This window comes from Gopherus evgoodei, chromosome 1 (genome assembly GCF_007399415.2).
Source record: "Gopherus evgoodei ecotype Sinaloan lineage chromosome 1, rGopEvg1_v1.p, whole genome shotgun sequence".
In the NCBI taxonomy this organism is placed as follows: domain Eukaryota; kingdom Metazoa; phylum Chordata; order Testudines; family Testudinidae; genus Gopherus; species Gopherus evgoodei.
The window spans coordinates 299554450-299573367 of NC_044322.1; positions in this window are offsets into that span (position 1 = coordinate 299554450).

Here is an 18918-nt window from a genome sequence, read left to right on the forward strand (position 1 = left end):
AGCTTCTATATAAAAATGGTATACAAAGTATATTAGAAAAATGGAGGCAACTAATGAGGTGTTATAACCACAAGTAAAATGTGAGTCACAGTGCAATAATACAATATGGGTGATAAGTGAAATTATGCAATGTAGAAAATTACTGACTTAATTTGTGAGGCTGTGATAGCAAGAGTGTACCTAAAAGCTGGGTCAAGAAACAGGAGGGGAAAGGGGAGTGAGTGATTAGTGGTATCTGACGAGAGGAGAGTGCAGCTGCAAGCAGCTAGAGACTCTGAAGCCCAGAGCAGCAGTCTTCAGGAGCCTGCGGGCTGGAGGTACGAGAGACAAGAGCAGCTGGAGCGCACTTAAGGGGAGTCTGGGAGCAGCAAGAGGGGAGGGCGCTGAACGTGTAAGCGATGAGAAGGCACGTGGAGAATGGGGGAGATGGCTGAGGGAAGAAACAGGCTGCAGCAGCGGAAAGCACTTCAGGGAAGTTGCGGAGCAGCGGGGTGAAGACAAACGGAGCAGTGTGATGGTGATCTTCAGTAGAAGAGGGGCAGCGGAGGAGCGGGGGCACGAACACAGGGGATACAGGGAGAGGCAGCAGAGAGGTGTAAAGAAGGGCTAGAGGGACACCCCCCCCAAAAAAAGGAAAGAAGCGGCAAAGGGTTTGGGAAGTTACATGGGGGGGGTGGGAAGCAGCAAGGGGTTACAACAGGGAGACACGAAGAAGTATACAGAGGGGGAGATTGGAGCGGGAAAGTTCAGGGAGAGGTTGGGACAGCGGGAAGATGAATTCAAGCAGTAAAAACCTTATCTATTCTCTAACTTAATCAAACTTACATAAATTACAAGCAGCTTATACAAAGTAATAAAACAGGTACAGAATACAACCAGGCAATGGCTCTTTTAAATCTATCTTAATCAACGACTAGGCAAAACAACAAATATTACAATTCTAAGCAAACTATAACAAGCAACTATACAGAGCAACAAAACAGCAAACTATAACAAGGCGGGTGAAACTTACAAGCTCTACAATCTTTGCAAACTATGACTTATTAAACTAAAAAGCAAAACCTACGGTGCACCTTATGCTATGGGGAAGTCACAGAGGGCAGAGTGGTATGTGCCCAGGATACAGCTCCCAAGGTAGCCCCCAAGGAAGCCAAGGGATGGTGGCTGCAGCAGTGGCTACAGCTGAAAGCAGGGAGCAGAGCTTAGCAGCGGTACAAGCTTATTTTTAGCAGCAAAGCACCGCAGAGTTTAAGAGAGGTTTTAAGACACAGACCAAGGTTTAGCTTGAGTCTGTGTGCTAGGGAAATAGAGCCAGCAGCTAAAGTAATAAAATAAAAGTATGGAAAGTTTCACAGAGGGCTTCTTACCAGTCCCCAAGGCAGCAGCAAAGGCAGAAGCAGCAGCAACATCAGAAGAAGCAAGGAGGGCTCGGTAGGGTCTCGATAATCAGAAGATCTCTCAGGCAGCAATTCGTTCTTCGTGGGGGGGATGTTTAAAAACTGGGGGTACGCTCAAAAATAAAACGAGAGTGGAGAATGGACCCCCCCAAACCCCTGGCTGATCAGACCAGGCAGCAATGCAGGAACCTTTCTGATGTTTGTTTAAAAAATGCCTGTTTTTAAAGGCAAATTTAGGCAGTTTCCCACCAGTAATCCTGATAGGCTCCCTCTGTCACAAGGGAGGAGGCACAGGAAAAAAAACTGCAGGTGAGCACAGAGACATGCCTGGGCAGAGTCCTGTGCAATAGGTGACTCAAAAGCACATGAGGCCTATGACTCATGCCCAGGATCTTAAAAACACAATAGGTCTTGCAGCTCTAGACATTGCCTGCCCTACACCAAGCCCAGGTTCAACAAGGTGATAACAGGACTAACCCTTTGAACAGGGCAGTGGTCCCACTTAGCATGCAGCACAAGTGGCCATCCCTTTGAGAAGGGCAATGGCTCTTGGTAAACAACTTAAGGGGCCCTCCCTTTGAGAAGGGCAGTGGCCCTGGTAAACAACTTAACAGCCAGGGAAGGGAGGCCACAGGAGGAGAACAAAAACAAAATGGAGTATGGGGACAGCTGTAAGAAACAAAATGGAATAGGGGGATAGCTGTAACAGACAGTTATGAGGCTTAAATCATTACAGTTTGTCATTATTTGTTATATTACTGTAGCACCTAAGAGTTCCCACCACTGACCAGGACCCCAGGGTACTAGGCACTGTACAAGCACCGAACAGGTCCCTGCCCCAAAGAACATTAATGCTTTAAAGCACTTTGGAGATCTTCAGTTGCTACAAAAAAGCAAAAAGTCTTGTTGGCATTTGCTACTCAACTTATAATAAATGGAAGAAGAGTCAATGGATGCTTAAAAAATTAAGAGAAAATTAGTGTTGCAGATAAACTCATCAGACAAACAATGTATGAAAGCAGTATCAAGAGACGAGAGCATGTTGTCCTGGCCCCATCGAAGTAAATGGCAATACTCCTATTGGTGTCAATGGGGTCAGGAGTTTACTCTCATGGTTCTTCTGCCATATTGTCTGTTACAGATAGTCTTTCTACCAAATTTTTTTTGGACTACGCTCCACCACTTGGAGGGCTAAGAGATTTAGACAGTGCATGTACACCAAAGCTGTACATTTCTAAATATTTTTAGCTTAACATAGATATGCAAGATTCCTGGATAGGAGACATTTGTTAAGAGGGCCATGGTTTTCATTGACAGAATAGCTTAGAAAAAAACTAGTGGAATGTATCAGATTCAATAAGGACAGTGCTAAACAGTCTTTTATTTTATGAGGGACAGGGAAGAAGAGTCTGTCATTGGCCTCCTGAGTACTTCTGAATGAACAAGAGTCAAAATTGTGTATTAAATTCATATATTAGAAAAAGATTAAGTCTCCAGAATTTCCTACCTCATTTACCCTATACCTTTTAAAACTTCTCCATTTTTCATTCCTTGTCACCTGCCCTGATACTTGTAAATGGCTTTTTAATGACCAACATTGTTTTCATCCAGGTTTCCCCTTATGGAACAACCCTTTGAGAGGAGAAAGGAGAGAAAGCTTCATTAAATGCTGGGAATTCCTCAATACTGGATACTTATTTGAGGGTTGCTCCTTTTTTTTTAAATTTATCTTATATGCATATTCTTCTAATATGGATGTGGTCTTATTTGTGCTGTTATTAGGAACATAACATTCTATTTACAATTAAATTCACTTTGTTCTAATTTTTGCTTGAATATTGTGCATTTCTGAAGCTAAAAAATAATTAGATACTGTGAGTGGAGTCATGTGGATACTGAAAGAATTGGCAATGTTCTTTTATGTGTAGATCACTGGTTCTGTATCACCCCAGGTGAGTAATTAGTGAAAACTGTTATAATCTAACACTTATTCAGTGGGACCTATATGAAAGGCCTTATGGTCTCAGTCTAGTGTATCATGAACAAGTGTCTATACTGCAAATGGCACTGATTAGCATCTTTTATGGCAGCTCCAGCAGACACCAAGAACTGAGTACTTTGTCTCCAGCTGCAGCATCCCTATGGAGTACAGAAGCCTTTTGAGTTATGGACAATGAGGTGAATCATTATGCTACCATTATTATTCATACCGATTCTCCATGTCTCCTAGTGAAACAACCAGACCTAAAGACTAAGGCCTTGTCTACATCGTGAGGTAATGCACACTACAAGCACTTCGATTTCTAAAGTGCACTAATGTGTTGCACATTAATTGGTCCATGCAGACCCTACCGGTGTGCACTAATATTCCCTCGTGCACTTTAACATTAAGTTAAAACACACTAGAGACCATTTAATATACACCAGCAAAGTCTACAAAGACCAATTAATGTGCAAACACATTAGTGTGCTTTAGATGTCACAATCCCTCAGGGTAGGATTTTCAAAAGTACTAGTGTGATTTAGGAGCACAAATCCCAATGAAAGTCATGCTTGAAAGTTCCATGAAAACATTCAAGCTTTTGAAAATCCCACCCAAGCTAAATACAAGGAAGACCAAAAAGGTGTTTTTCTTTGAATCAAAACATAAACTTTTCTTCAAAGAGACAGTGTTATCATCATTATTATTTGCTCAAAATCACTTTAGTGAGACATACACTTCTCTACATTTCAAACCTTTGCACAGAGCTTTTACATCACAATTTACATTGAAATCATCAGGAGTCAGTGTACCTGAAAGCTATACAACTATGATAATTTAATATATTTATTATGTCCATGTTGATTCCTACCTGCTTCGATAAGCTATTGTTGATCTTTCTTCAAGTTTTCCTGGCTTCATTCGAACCTTCATTAGGGATAACTGGCTGATTCTCATGGAAGTTTAGCCATTCTGCCTAATCCTGTGGAATATGAACAAAACTATTCAGTGCTTAAACAAAACCTCATTTTTAGACTCTCTGTCAAGGTGTTTCTAGAGCATTGATAGTATCTAAATGCTAACCTACTGGACAGAACAGTGAGAACCTTAGGTAAGGGCCTAAATCCTGGTGAGGAAATTTAACTTTCAACTCTCTAGCCAAGCAGTGAGAGTGTTACCATTGTACCTATGAGTGAACAAAGTGAAGGAATATGTGGTATTAGGGGGTATAACTACTGAATTAAGAGGGAAATGTAAATCCAGTTCAAATCAGTTAATTCTTGTCATTTCCATAATGTGGTTGCCACTTTCAGAAGACTTAAACCTGTACAATTCATTGGAATTTTGCCCATGGCTTCAGTGAGAGCAGGTCTGGGTCTCTAGTATGCAAACGGGCACCTGCTGGGGTCTCCAGAGGTTCTGAATATTGAACTTTAAGGGGGGTGCCAGGGAGAGGGGTCATTCAATGGACAACGAAATGAATCATTTATAAAATTAATCTGGTGTGTCAAGTTAAGTTGTATCAGCAGCATCTCAGTTTACTTCTATGACCATTGTCTGCAGTAATGAAATCTATCCTAATTTTCTGATTGCTCTCATATCCTGCAATATGACCCCTGCATTCCCTCATTAGGCTTGAAGTTATTTACACTAGTATCTTCTGTCAAGTATGTCATGTCTTGGTCGTAAGTAACATAAAAAAGGAAACAATTACTAAACATGCACATATTTGCAATTACCATTCAATTTAAAATACAGGCAGGTAAATGACAGTAGCTGAGTTTTTATTCATGACATTTCCATTTGATGGCTTCATAGTACTTTAAACAACTTGGCATTTTGTGGGATGAAAATGTGCATGTGTAAAATGAAGTCAGTACTGAAAAAGAAAGTTAATTTTGACATGTTCCATTTCTCTCTTTGCTATTGTTTAATTGCTATTTATTCAAATTGAAGAATAATTTTTTCTCAGGACTCATTTAGCACATTGTATCCTTTATTTGCTGTAATGCTCAGAATTGCCTTTTAAGCACTGAATGAAGCCTAACACTTTTTTATTGTTTTATTGTTTCCATCTCAGTCTATTAAACTCCTAAAAAATCTAAGGCTATGATATGAATCATAGACTCATAGAATATCAAGGTTGGAAGGGACCTCAGGAAGTCATCTAGTCCAACCCCCTGTTAAATCAAAATAAATGAAATAAATATGAAATAAATCTCTCTGAGCTGTTGGGTTCAATTAATGCCAAAGTATTAATTCTAAAATGATGAGCTCAGTTAGACATTTGTAATGTTCACAAAAGAATACCACCTACATCAAAAAATCAGTTACCATTTTATAATTGAAAAATAGCAGTCACACTCAGAAAATAATGTTAATCTTGCTATCTCCTGATAAAGAAATGTTTTAAATTGAATGATATTTCTACTTTTCAATTGGTTTCCAATTGTTTAAAATTACCACATCATTTTTGAAGGGTGACCTCTTAAGCTGCCTCAGAGACTACATAAATTGGCTATTCTTTAAAGCTGGTTGAAAATTTTCCATTGAAATGTTGATACTAAAATCATCTGTTAATTTGTGTGTGAAAACAACAAAAAATTCATTTTGGGTAAAACAAATCATTTGTTGGCAAAATTAATTTTTTTAATAAAAATTGTTTCATTTCAGTGGGGGAACACAATTTTTTCAGTTGAAAAAAGTTAAAACTTTCTTTTTCAATATTGTCATGGCAAAAACAAAATATTTCACAGCAAATCTTTAACTTAAAATTCCATTTCACTCATGAAATAAACATACCTTTGATCATTTCTATTGCTCATCCAGCCATGATGCATCTATTATAAAATATTCCTTTATCTTAAAAAAGTGGGGAGAAGCAGAAATTCAATTTATGTTAATACTTTTTTTTATTCTGCTACAAAGTGGATACATTTCAGGATAAATTAAAAAAAATATAAATCAAAGGGACTTAGGAAGAGAAGTAGAGGAAGTGTGTTTGGAAACCCATGGATGCTCCTCTGCTTGATCTTCTTGAGTCCAGTGACTTTGAGGGCAGTGAAGGAGGAAAAATGTGAAGCAACAGATCAGCTGAATTTCCATGTGAAAAGGAATAAATGGGAGTTAATACTGCTGTACCACCAAAGTGTGCCCTCTGGATACATGTTGTGAGAGGGAAGATAGTCAGTATCTGAGTGCAACTGGGAATTCCCTTTCTATCAATCTAGGTACAGTAAGTACTTCTATGGCCCAATTTCCATAGTATCTGAGTACCTCACAATGTTTAATGTATTTATCCTCACAACATAGAATCATAGACCCACAGGACTGGAAGGGACCTTGAGAGGTCATCTAGTCCAGTCCCCTGCACTCATGGCAAAACTAAGTAACACCCCATGAGGGAGAGGAGTGTTATTGGGAACTGAGGCACAGAGACTCAGGACTTGTTGACATGGGGACACTCAAGAAAGTGAATCCATTTAACTTAATGTGTAAATTTAAAGCACATTAATTATACTGAATGAAATCCCCATGTAGAAGCTAATTCAGAGTTAAAATAGTTTTAATTTGTTTTATCTTAATTCACATTAGGCCACTTTAGGTCTGAGATTGTCTGCACTGGGGTTTAATGCAGATTTTAAACTAACATGCTTTAAATTCACACCTTTAGTTGCTTCAGATTAGCTTTCCTGTGTGTCCCCATGTAGACAAGCCCTCAATGACTGCCCAGGGTCACACAGGAAATTAAAACCAGGTCTCCAGAATCCCAGGCTAATGCGTTAACCACTAGACCATCCATCCTCTCTTTCCAACAGCTCTCTCGATCCATAAACGTAGGAGACTGTACACCTGGGTGATATCCTGGCTCCATTAAAGTCAATGGGAGTTTTGACATTGACTTCAGAAGGCCAACATTTTACTCCTTGCCTATTTTATGCTCCCCAAAACACATCATAATTGAGGAAATAATAATCTAGAATATCTGAAAGACCAAATTTTTAATGCTCTGGTTCATCCTGTGGGTTTCTCCAGGGCAGGGGGACAATCTAGCCCATGGTGATCTATAATGAATTTCTTTGAAATTAATTATTTGTAACTGCATGAGTACCACATGAATTCATCATATTGAGTGTTATCACAGTGATTCCCAATGGAAATGATAATTATTTCCAACTTATTCTAAAGGGCTGCTATTTCTGCTGACAAAAAAAATCTAAAAATATCTGATAGTATCTTCATTCCTTTAGTGTGTATAATGATATGTTTGGAAGAAACACCAATTTTCCTCTCTGCTGTTTTTGACACAACAATAACTCATCATAAACAATGAAAAAAATTATCTGCATTTGTGAAGAAGTGCTGAGAAATACACAAAAGTTACTGTAGTCGTAGCTGAAGCAAAACTAATTGGTTACATTACCTTGACTAAAAATTTTTAAGAACAAGGATCATAAATAACACACACATTGTGAAAATTAAACCTCCTGAAAGAGAAGATGCGATGGATTTTATGCAAAATGTAAAGTTTTTCAGAAGAAAGAAGTACAGTTACAGTATCCAAATATTAGATAAGGTAGTGTAAAAACAGTGGTCAGAAAACCAGTTAGTCCTACAGCAATATTTAGCTTTTTACTGAGATGGAAAACAATTTCAACATTTTATTACCTTTTCTTTGTTACCAAATCAATTTGATTATTATATCTGCAGTACAGAATAATTATTTTTAAAAATGTGACAGTTGAATAATCATTAATCAGGTTTTTAATAGTATGCCAGTTTGATTATTTCTTTTCATTTACTCATCTATTTGTCATACCCCAAAATGCCATGTTGAGAAACTACTCAGGACATCAGCAGCTCACCACCAGCATAATATGACCATCATTTTTATTATTCCAGAATTAAAAGCAAACTATGCTATTAGGATTTTACCTTATCAGTTTTCCTTTTTCCTTCTTTACTCTTCCTAAAGTCCTTTTCTTCCTGTCCTGTAACGATGTGTTTGTCGCTTTCATCTACTCTCTCTGCATACAGTATCTACACTTGCTTTCTGATGTAGCTGTGCCTTATGGGCAACCAAGTTACTAAATAATGCATTGCAATGAATCTACAGTTTCTCAGCCAATCCTTAACTGGAGCACAAATTCTGTTTCTTCTGTAGTAACTATCATATCATCAGATAAGTCGAAGTCACTGGCATAAGTTACCCTTCAGTAGGTGTCTTCTCACAGAGACTAGCTCATTTTAAGTAAATTGGAAACTGGAAGACATACGATACAATGGAAACCCAAACCCAAACTATGGAACTGAGACATTTTCTTGTATGTTCAAAATAAAAAAATACAAGGATGATACTTCACAGACTACCAGGAATAGTAAGACTAAAAAAGGAAGGAGAGAAATTGTATGACTCCGGAAGAAAAGGAAGTGCATGGCAGAAATGGCCCCATAGAGTATGTTAAAATATCTGAGTGCCTGATCTTGCTCCCACTTAAGTCAATGAGACTTTTGCTACTAAATTTCAATGAGAGCAAAATCTGGCTGTAACACACCATGAGGCTATTTCTGCCATGCACTTTATTTTTATATTTTGAACATAGAAGCAAATGTTTCATTCCATAGTTTGCTTTTGAGATTTTACTGTATCTTGTCTCCCAGTTTCTCACTTCAAACAAACCCAGTTCTTATTTTTAAAAAGTATGCCAGAATAATCTCCAGTACTTGTCGAAATCCTACTGCTTCTCGCAGTGACTTTGAAGTGTTTTGGGTTTTCAATGGAGAATACAAGATCAGATATTTGTATACATAAGGAGAAGTCTTTTTTAAATGTAGTTCACCTTTTTTTAGGTGATTTCCCTTATTCAGCTCTCTCAGGGTACTTCTACACTACGGGATTATTCCAATTTTACATAAACTGGTTTTGTAAAACAGATTGTATAAAGTCGAGTGCACACGGCCACACTAAGCACATTAATTCGGTGGTGTGCGTCCATGTACCGAGGCTAGCATCGATTTCCAGAGCGTTGCACTGTGGGTAGCTATCCCGTAGCTATCCCATATTTCCCGCAGTCTCGCCTGCCCATTAGAATTCTGGGTTGAGATCCCAATGCAGGATGGTGCAAATATAGTGTCGAAGGTGATTCTGGGTAAATGTCGTTACTCATTCCTTCCTCCATGAAAGCAATGGCAGACAATCATTTCGCGCCCTTTTTCCCTGGATTGCCCTGGCAGACGCCATAGCATGGCAACCTTGGAGCCCGTTTTGCCTTTTGTCACTGCCACCATATGTGTACTGGATGCCACTGACAGAGGCAGTACTGCAGCGCTACACAGCAGCATTCATTTGCCTTTGCAAGATAGCAGAGACAGTTATCAGTTGTTCTGTACCGTCTGCCATGCCATTGTAAATTGGCAATGAGATGATGGTTATCAGTCGTTTTGTATCGTCTGCTGCTGTCATGGGTGCTCCTGGCTGAGGTCGGCCGGGGGTGCAAAGACAAAAATGGGAATGACCCAGGGGGTCATTCCCTCCTTTATGGTTTATCTAAAAATAGAGTCAGTCCTGCCTAGAATATGGGGCAAGTATGCTAGATAACCAGTGTACCAGAGAGCACAGCCGCTCCGTGTCAGATCCCGCAGAAATGATGAGCTGCATGCCATTCTAGGGGGTGCCCCTGCAACAACCACACCCATTGCTTCCCTGCTCCCCCAGCCCTCCTGGGCTACCGTTGCAGTGTCCCCCCCATTTGTGTGATGAAGTAATAAAGAATGCAGGAATAAGAAACACTGACTTGTTAATGAGATAAAATGAGGGGGAGGCAGCCTCCAGCTGCTATGATAGTCCAGGCAGGACATTAAACGGTGCAGGGGAGAGGAGCCCAGCATCCCACTGCTATGCAAGTCCAGGCAGTACAGAATCTTTTATTTAGACATGAAAGGGAGGGGGCTAATGGAGCTCAGCCCCCAGTTGCTATGATGAAGACGTTCTGTACCATCTGCTGGGAATGACCGGGAGACATTCCTATTGTTACCCAGGCGCCCCCTGCCGACCTCACCTGAGGCCAGCCAGGAGCACTCACGGGCTGATAACGATGATGGATAGCAGTCATATTGTACCATCTGCCAACGAGGAGGGGAGGGGAAACGGTGCTGCTGTTCATTGCCCCAGCACCGTGTCTACCAGCAGCATGCAGTAGACATACGATGACATATAAAAAAGTCAAGTAACAATTTTTTTCATTTTTCTTTCAAGGGTGGGAGAGGGGGTAGATTGATGAGCTATACCCTGAACCACCCCGGACAATGTGTTTGACCCTACAGGTATTTGGAGCTCAGCCAATAATGCAAATACTTTTCAGAGACTGTGGGGACTGTGGGATAGCTGGAGTCCTCAGTACCCCCTCCCTCCCTCCATGAGCATCCATTTGATTCTTTGGCTTTCCGTTACACTTGTCACGCAACACTATGCTGAGTCCCTGCTGTGGCCTCTGTCTGGATATTTTTTCAAATGCTTTGACATTTCGTCTTCTGGAACGGAGCTCTGATAGAACAGATTTGTCTCCCCATACAGCGATCAGATCCAGTATCTCCCGTACGGTCCATGCTGGAGCTCTTTTTGGATTTGGGACTGCATCGCCACCCGTGCTGATCAGAGCTCCACGCTGGGCAAACAGGAAATGAAATTCAAAAGTTCGCAAGGCTTTTCTTGTCTACCTGGCCAGTGCATCCGAGTTCAGATTGCTGTCCAGAGCGGTCACAGTGGTGCACTGTGGGATACCGCCCGGAGGCCAATCCCCTCTATTTGCGGCCACACTAACCCTAATCCGATATGGTAATACTGATTTCAGCGCTACTCTTCTCGTTGGGGAGGAGTACAGGAACCGGTTTAAAGAGGCCTTTATATCAATATAAAGGGCCTCGTTGTGTGGACAGGTGCAGCATTAAATCGGTTTAATGCTGCTAAAATCGGTATAAACACGTAGTGTAGACCAGGCCTCAGTGATTTAGTTCAACAATGAAGTCCTGAGGCAGGACAAACTTTGAAAGAGATCAGCATAAACTTGGTCCATACTTTCTCCTAAAATGCCTCTTGTGAAAGCTTCCCCATAGCAAGGTTGTCTGTGCCTCTAGTTTTCTTCTTTAGGGAAGCTCTCAGCCTTGTATATCGGATGAGTGTGAGGCTAATGAAACACCTGCACTTGGCTGCTATCCAGGTGAATCCATAAATAGAGTAACTCTGCCCCTCAATATAGAAGCTAGGATAGTGTGTTGCAGTCTCAAAAAACCTCTTCTCCCTGAAGACCTTGTGAAAGCACACTTTAAATAAATCTGGAATTGACAGAAAAACTAACAGGGAAGAACTCTTCACATTCATACCTCGAATTAAATGCCCGAATTAAATGTCAAAGTACTGTTATGAGCTGGGTTAAATCTTGAAAAGCTTTGAGTTAAAACCTCATTGAAATGGGTGTGTGAGCACACCCTTCACTTAAGATAGTTGTAAGAGACAGTTGAGGGGCCATATCTCAAACAAGGCATTATAGAGTCTGCTCAGATTGGAAACTAGCATGGGGGAAAAATCTAGTTGTGAGGCCAGAGAAGAAAGTGGGTCAGACTCCAAGGAGATCTAGAAAGCCAAGCTACAGCCTATAAGGACAGGGCGACCCTAAAAAATCTACAGAGTTTTTTGTGTGCTGGCTAAAGGAGCTTGGCACTTTAAGCAAAGAAGCTATCTCCAGTATCTGGTTCTTCCTGCACTGAGAGAAGCAGAACTTTGTACATTCCTTGTAAAGAAAACAACACTGCATCAAAGAGAATACCAGTCTTCATCGTCAATTTCTACTCCCAACTCGAACATCTCCAGGGCTCCGGATTTTGACTAGCTGCTTGGGTTAAAAAAGGGGCAACAGTACTCTGCAAACTAGCCTCATGATTCATTTCTGGCTTGTCAGGAAAAATACACAACATAAATAACTCTAAAAGGCCTTTGTGAGCTTGGCAAGAGAGAGATGAGACCTCAATAAAAATAAAAATCAGCTTTCCAGTGGCTGATGATCTAAGCGTATAATCTTACTAGCACATTCACATGTAACATTTATAGGGGCATCCTCCCTCCAATTGAATTCTGAAGGTATGACAATTGAATTAAAATACATTAGTACCAAGTATCTATATTTAATTGTTTTCCCTCTTGGCATTATCCCTTTGGAATATGCTGTATTTCAAAAATTATATTTATGATAGTATTACCAACTGTGATGAATTTATTTTAATAATTTAAGAATTAATTTCCTCTTTTTATTAAATAATAATACCTAGCACTTCTTGTCAAGAACAAATCCTGTCAAATCAACCTAATATCTTTAACAGGGTAACAAGCTTTGTGAATGGAGGGCGTGGAAAGCAGACGATGTGCTCTAAGTTGACTTTTGGAAGGTTTTTCATACTGTCTCCCATAACTTCCTAAACAAATAGGGAAATATAGGCTAGACAAAACTACTATAAGGTGAGTGCACAAATGGTTAGAAAACTGTATTCAGAGAGTAGTTATCAATAGTTCACAGGCAAGCTGGAAGGGCATATCAAGCGGAGTCCTGCAGGGATGTGTCCTGGCTCTGGTTGTATTCAATATCTTCACAAATGATTTGGATAATGGCACAGACAGTACACTGATACAGTTTGCAGATGATACCAAGCTGGGAGGGGTTGCAAGTGCTTTGGAGGATAGAATTAGCATTCAAAATGATCTAGAAGGAAGGAACAATCAATTGCACAAATACAAAATGGGAAATAACTGCCTAGGAAGAAGGAACTGCAGAAAAGGATCTGGGGGTTATAGTGGATCACCAACTAATTATGAGCCAAAAATGTAATACTGTTGCAAAAAACATTATTCTGGGAGATATTAGCAAGAGTGTTGTAAGCAAGACTCAAGAAGCAATTCTTCCATTCTACTCAGCACTGATAAGGCCTCTGCTGGATTACTATATCCAGTTCTGGGCATCAGACTTTGGGAAAGAAGTGGACAAACTGGAGAAAGTCCAGAGGAGAGCAACAACAATGATTAAAGGTCTATAAAACATGACCTATGAGGAAAGATTGAAAAAACTGGGTTTGTTTAGGTTGGAGAAGAGAAGACTGAGGGGGACATGATGACAGTCTTCAAGTTTGTAAAAGGTTGTTCTAAAGAAGACAATGATAAATGAGCCACTGAGGACAGGACAAGAAGTAATGAACTAAAATTGCAGCAAGGAAGATTTAGCTTACACATTAGGAAAAACTTCCTAAGTGTCAGGGTAGTTAAGCACTGGCACAAATCATCAAGAGAGGTTGTGGAATCTCTGTCATTTGAGGTTTTTAAGAATAGATTAGATAATCACCTGACAGGGATTTTCTAGATAATACTTAGTACTGCCTCAGTGCAGGGAACTGGTTTAGATGACCTGTCAAGGTCCCTTTGAGTCCTACATTTCTGTGATTCTATAGTGCTTTTCATCAGTACATAGATATACCAGACTGGACCACTGATCTTCACTTCATAGAATATCAGGGTTGGAAGGGACCTCAGGAGGTCATCTAGTCCAATCCCCTGCTCAAAGCAGGACCAATCCCCAGACACATTTTTGCAACAGATCCCTAAATGGCCACCTCTAGGATTGAACTCACAACCCTGGGTTTAGCAGGCCAATGCTCAAACCACAGGGTCCATAGACAGGTTCTCTTCATAAGGTTTTTTCTGTTTTGTTTGAAATACATGAAAAAATTGCCCACACGGCCGGGAGCATGCAGACAGTGCAAAGGACATGGGAACATCTACTACCCACCGAGCACCATGCTGTCATCAGGACAGTGTGCTGCTGTGTGCATAGCAACATGGGGGCAAGTGACACAATGTGAAAGCAATCTACCAAAAGAGTTGTTTCAATTGTGCTGCATTGGTATATCAGTGTAACTGATCCTGTTCATGGACAAGCCCTGAGGCTCTGAATAGCAGAGCTGGTGCCTAGAAAGAGAACTGTAACACTTAAAGAACAGAAATGACTTTGTTCTGGCAGCTGTTTAAATCTGCTTCCAATCATTAAGATCCAATAACACTGTTAATCCTTTTTTGATTTTTCTCTTTTCTCACTGTATCAGCTTTTGGGTTCTCTGTTGTGCTTCTCCACTTATTCTGTATTTTAAAACCCACATTAAATATTTGGGATGAAATGAGAGGAAATCAGCTCCACTATTGCTGGAAAATCTGGCACAGCCAGGACTCACTTAACAAATGGATATTCTGGATCCCTGCCCAGTTCTTCACCCCTTCCAATCTTCTTTCTGTTTGTTTACATTTCCCAAGCAGGCAGTCAGTACTCAGCTCTACCCTCGTCCATCTTTGTTCCACATTTTGGGTTCAATTCTTTCTCGACATTGCTGCACACTGCTGCTTTGCATCTCTGTGGTGGGAAGACTTCCTGATGATTGCTGTCCCTTTTTTTTGTACCAAAGCAAATGTGAAGCTGCAACCTAATGCCTTTAAGATGTATCCTGCCCTCCAGCTCCTTGGCAAAACTGTCTTTCTTGGGGCATTTAGTGAAGTCCTCTGGGATGAGCTGTGAAGTATCTGCTGCATCCTATGAGAAGGCCTCACTCACAGTTTAAAGAAATCACTGTTATTTCTCTTACAGGTTGGCATTCTGAATATCAGATCACAGATTTATGGTTATGAGAGAAGAGGCTAATTTGAAAAAGGAAGACAAGAATAAAATAAAATAAAATAAAATAATAATAAAAAGCAAGAGATGGTAGAATCCTGCCCATTTCCCAGCTTGTTAGGGTCTGTCCCCTCAAGCTGTTTTTTTGCTAGGTGTGTGCATTTCAGAATTATGATACAACACATTACCTAGAAGGAAAGCAGTCTCCTCATGTAACTCACCTGAAATGGAATTTCACTTTTGGGAGAGTGAAGTGCACTTACTGTAAAAGGAAACATCTGCAATTATGTGAATAATGATGCAGAAGGAAGTGTGAAATGCACACGAGAGAGGGCACTGGCTTAAGTGACCACTTCATAACTATTCACTCCTAAAAAATAAAAACAATGAAAAGAAGAACAGAAAGGGAGGAAAGGAACAATCCAGCAATCAAGTTGGAGATGCCACGGGTCTTCAGAGTATGGCTTGAATACAGAACAGTGAACCAACTGACTACTCTTTGAGCATGAGACTATGGAGTAGGCCATCCAACCAACAACCACCATCTTCCTCTCCTCAAGAGAGCACCACAATTCTGGTAGAAGAAAACTGGGCCTGTTAGAGGAGCCAGTAATAGCATATTCAACTGAAGCAGGAGCAGCAGAGAGAATTTTAGCTGATCAGTCATATATGGCAGTAGGATAACTATTTAGGGCCAAATTCATTTCTTTTTTAACTCCGTTGACTTCAGCTGAGTTACAGCAGGGATGAATTCAGTCTCTACAGTCTCTCTTGTGGGGCAAGGCCAGTATTCAGAGGGCATATTCTGCCCTTACTGTGGCAAAAGAATTTACTAGGAAGAAAGAGGACTGATTTCTCTTGAGAATGTCTAATTGCATCTTGCTTTGAAAATAACTTACCTTGCGATCACAAATGCAATCAATAGCAAGATACACCCTGACTGATGCTGTCCCTCCATATTATTCAGTGCACACATCTTACACTTCAAAAGAAGTTGTTGATTTAGCGTGGCACAGATGATCTTAATTCTATCATTTGCTAATTTTAAAATGCTTGATTATGCAACTTTAATAATGTTCTTTTAACACAGTTTTTATATATGTGATATATATATATATAAAGTTTCTACTGCAGTCTTTATGATTCTGGGGAACAAAATGATTTTAAATAGCTGACATGTTTAATGTGCATCCACAATCAACTTACGCCCATCCATTCCCTTAAGCTCTCATCTGACACACCCTACTAGGCACAGTATCTGGAGCCAACAAACTACATCTCAAGCAGACAGCCCTTAAGTACTGGGCAATGATGGGATGGAGCAGCACCACATTTTGGGACTCTGACTATGTTAAGAAACCTATGTTGTCAGCCAAACTCAGAAGTGAAGTACCCAAGTAACTAAAAACTGGAGTACAGAAGGATTTGAGTTGGTACTCAGGGGTAGAAATGACCTTCGGGTGGACATGCAAGGAGAGAAAGTCAGCAGGCAAATGTTAGTTTTTCAATAAAAAGACCATTACAAAACATAATGGGGTTAAAAACAAAACATAAATTAATATCAGTCATCCATATAAATAGGCAATGACTTAAAATGATCAAAATAACATACAAAATGAGAAAGTAGGCAAGTGTTAATGTTCATTTGAAGACAAAAATCATAATAAATATACTTTTAAAAAAGAAAACTAAGTAAACATAACAGACGCAAACCTATAACATAGGAGATTACTTAGATTAATAAACTTAAAATACAGCACATCTAAAGCACTGGGGCCATTCACTGCCCTGATCGCTTTGGCCTCAAACCTGAAATCAGATCCACACAGGCAAACTCAATTGCAGGACTGAGGCCTTTGCATTTATGTTCAATCCTTTTCACTCATCCTTTCCCCCTATTTTTTGGAGCAGGGATTGTCTTCCTATTTGTTTTTATAGCCCCTAGCATAATGTGGCCCTGATCCTAAGAAGGACCTTTCAGTGCTATTACAATATAGCTAGAGAGATAAATAAATATAATTAAATCCTACTATCAAGACTTTAATATGTAAAATTCTAATGGTATAATTTCATAGTCATAGAATTATAGAATAGTAGGACTGGAAGGGACCTCAAGAGGTTATCTAGTCCAGTCTCTTGCCCTCAACGCAGGGCTAAGTATTATCTAGACCACCCTTGACAGGTGTTTGTCCAACCTGCTCTTAAAAATTTCCAGTGATGGAGATTCCACAGCATTCCTAGGCAATTCATTCCAGTGCTTAACCATCTTGACAGTAAGGAATTATTTCCTATTGTCCAACCTAAACAACTCTTGCTACAATTTAAGTTGGTTGCTTCTTGTCCTATCCTCAGAGTTAAAGAGAACAATTTTTCTCCTCTTTGTAACAACCTTTTATGTAATTGAAAACTGTTATTTCCCCCCTCAGACTTCTCTTCTCCAGACTACACAAACCCATTTCCCCCCCATGTTTTTATCTTCTAGGTGTTCGCAAATTGATTGCTTAATTATTTGCTTTATTCTTTTTCCTGGCACTGAAATTAAGGTGACTGGTCTGTAATTTCATGGGTTATCCTTATTCCTCTTTTTATAGATGGGCACTATATTTGCCCTTTTCCAGTCCTCTGAAATTTCTCCCCTCTTCCTTGACTTTTAGAAGATAATAGCCAATTTTTCAGATATCTCCTCAGTCAGCTCCTTGAGTATTCTAGGGTGCATCTAGTATTCAGGACCAGGTGACCTGAAGCTATCTAACTTGTCTAAGTAATTTTAACTTGTTCTTTCCCTATTTTAGCCTCTGATCCTACCTTATTTTCACTTATATTCATTAAGTTAGAGGTCCAATTGTTACTAAAGTTTTTGGTGAAAACTGAAACATAAAAGTCATTTAGCACTTCTGTCATTTCCACATTTTCTGTTATTGTTTTTATTGCCAATCTTTTTAATCTGACTGATTATGCCATTAAAATATCATTACTATTCTTGATTAAAAAAACCCAAACCAAAACAAAAAAACAATGAAATCCTAGGAAAAAAACCCCATTATTGTGTCATTGCAATGGCAGAAAGATTCTAGCATACATGTAATTGGATCTTGAATATGATGCCTTCTGATGATGCCATTATAATGCGAGATTACAATGGCTAAACAAATTCAACTGACATTTGTGAAGACTATGTTTTGTCACTGAAATCAAAGATTTCTGAATTTCTGCTGAAGATTGCAAAGAATTTCTGCTCCTGTTAACCTATTTTCTCTTCATTTTGGTATCAGATTGTTCATAAAATACGCTTCTCATATTTGTGAGGGTCCCAAGTGAGCCATCAATCACATTTCCTATACTTAAATGAAGCATTAACAATCAATACAAAACAGTGAGCATGAGCAACAGAAAAGGGCCTGAACTGACTGGTCAATTTCAGTTCAGAAAGATTCAAATAGAAGGCTCAACATTTTCTTAAGAACAAAAATATCAGCTGAATATCAGAGGAATTTGCAGCACTCACAATGCAACATAATACTGGGAAGGTTATTTACCCAATATAAATTTAATATGGAAATAAATATTTGGCTCATGTGCATCACCCACACCAAGTATTTCTGGTGTGTAGGTCAATGAGACTTTGTTACATTGTTTTGGGGAAGAATTCCAGTGAAAATGTACAGCAGGTGGCCTAGTCCTTCCCTCCTCCCCTAAGATATGACATATAGACACACCTGTCTGTATCAGAAAGAGGTTAATTGTTGATGATAGTTTCTTTAGGAACCTGATCGGCCAATAGGCCACCCAAGGTATGTCTACAAGGCAGTTGGGAGTGAGTCCTCCAGCCTGGATAGACAAA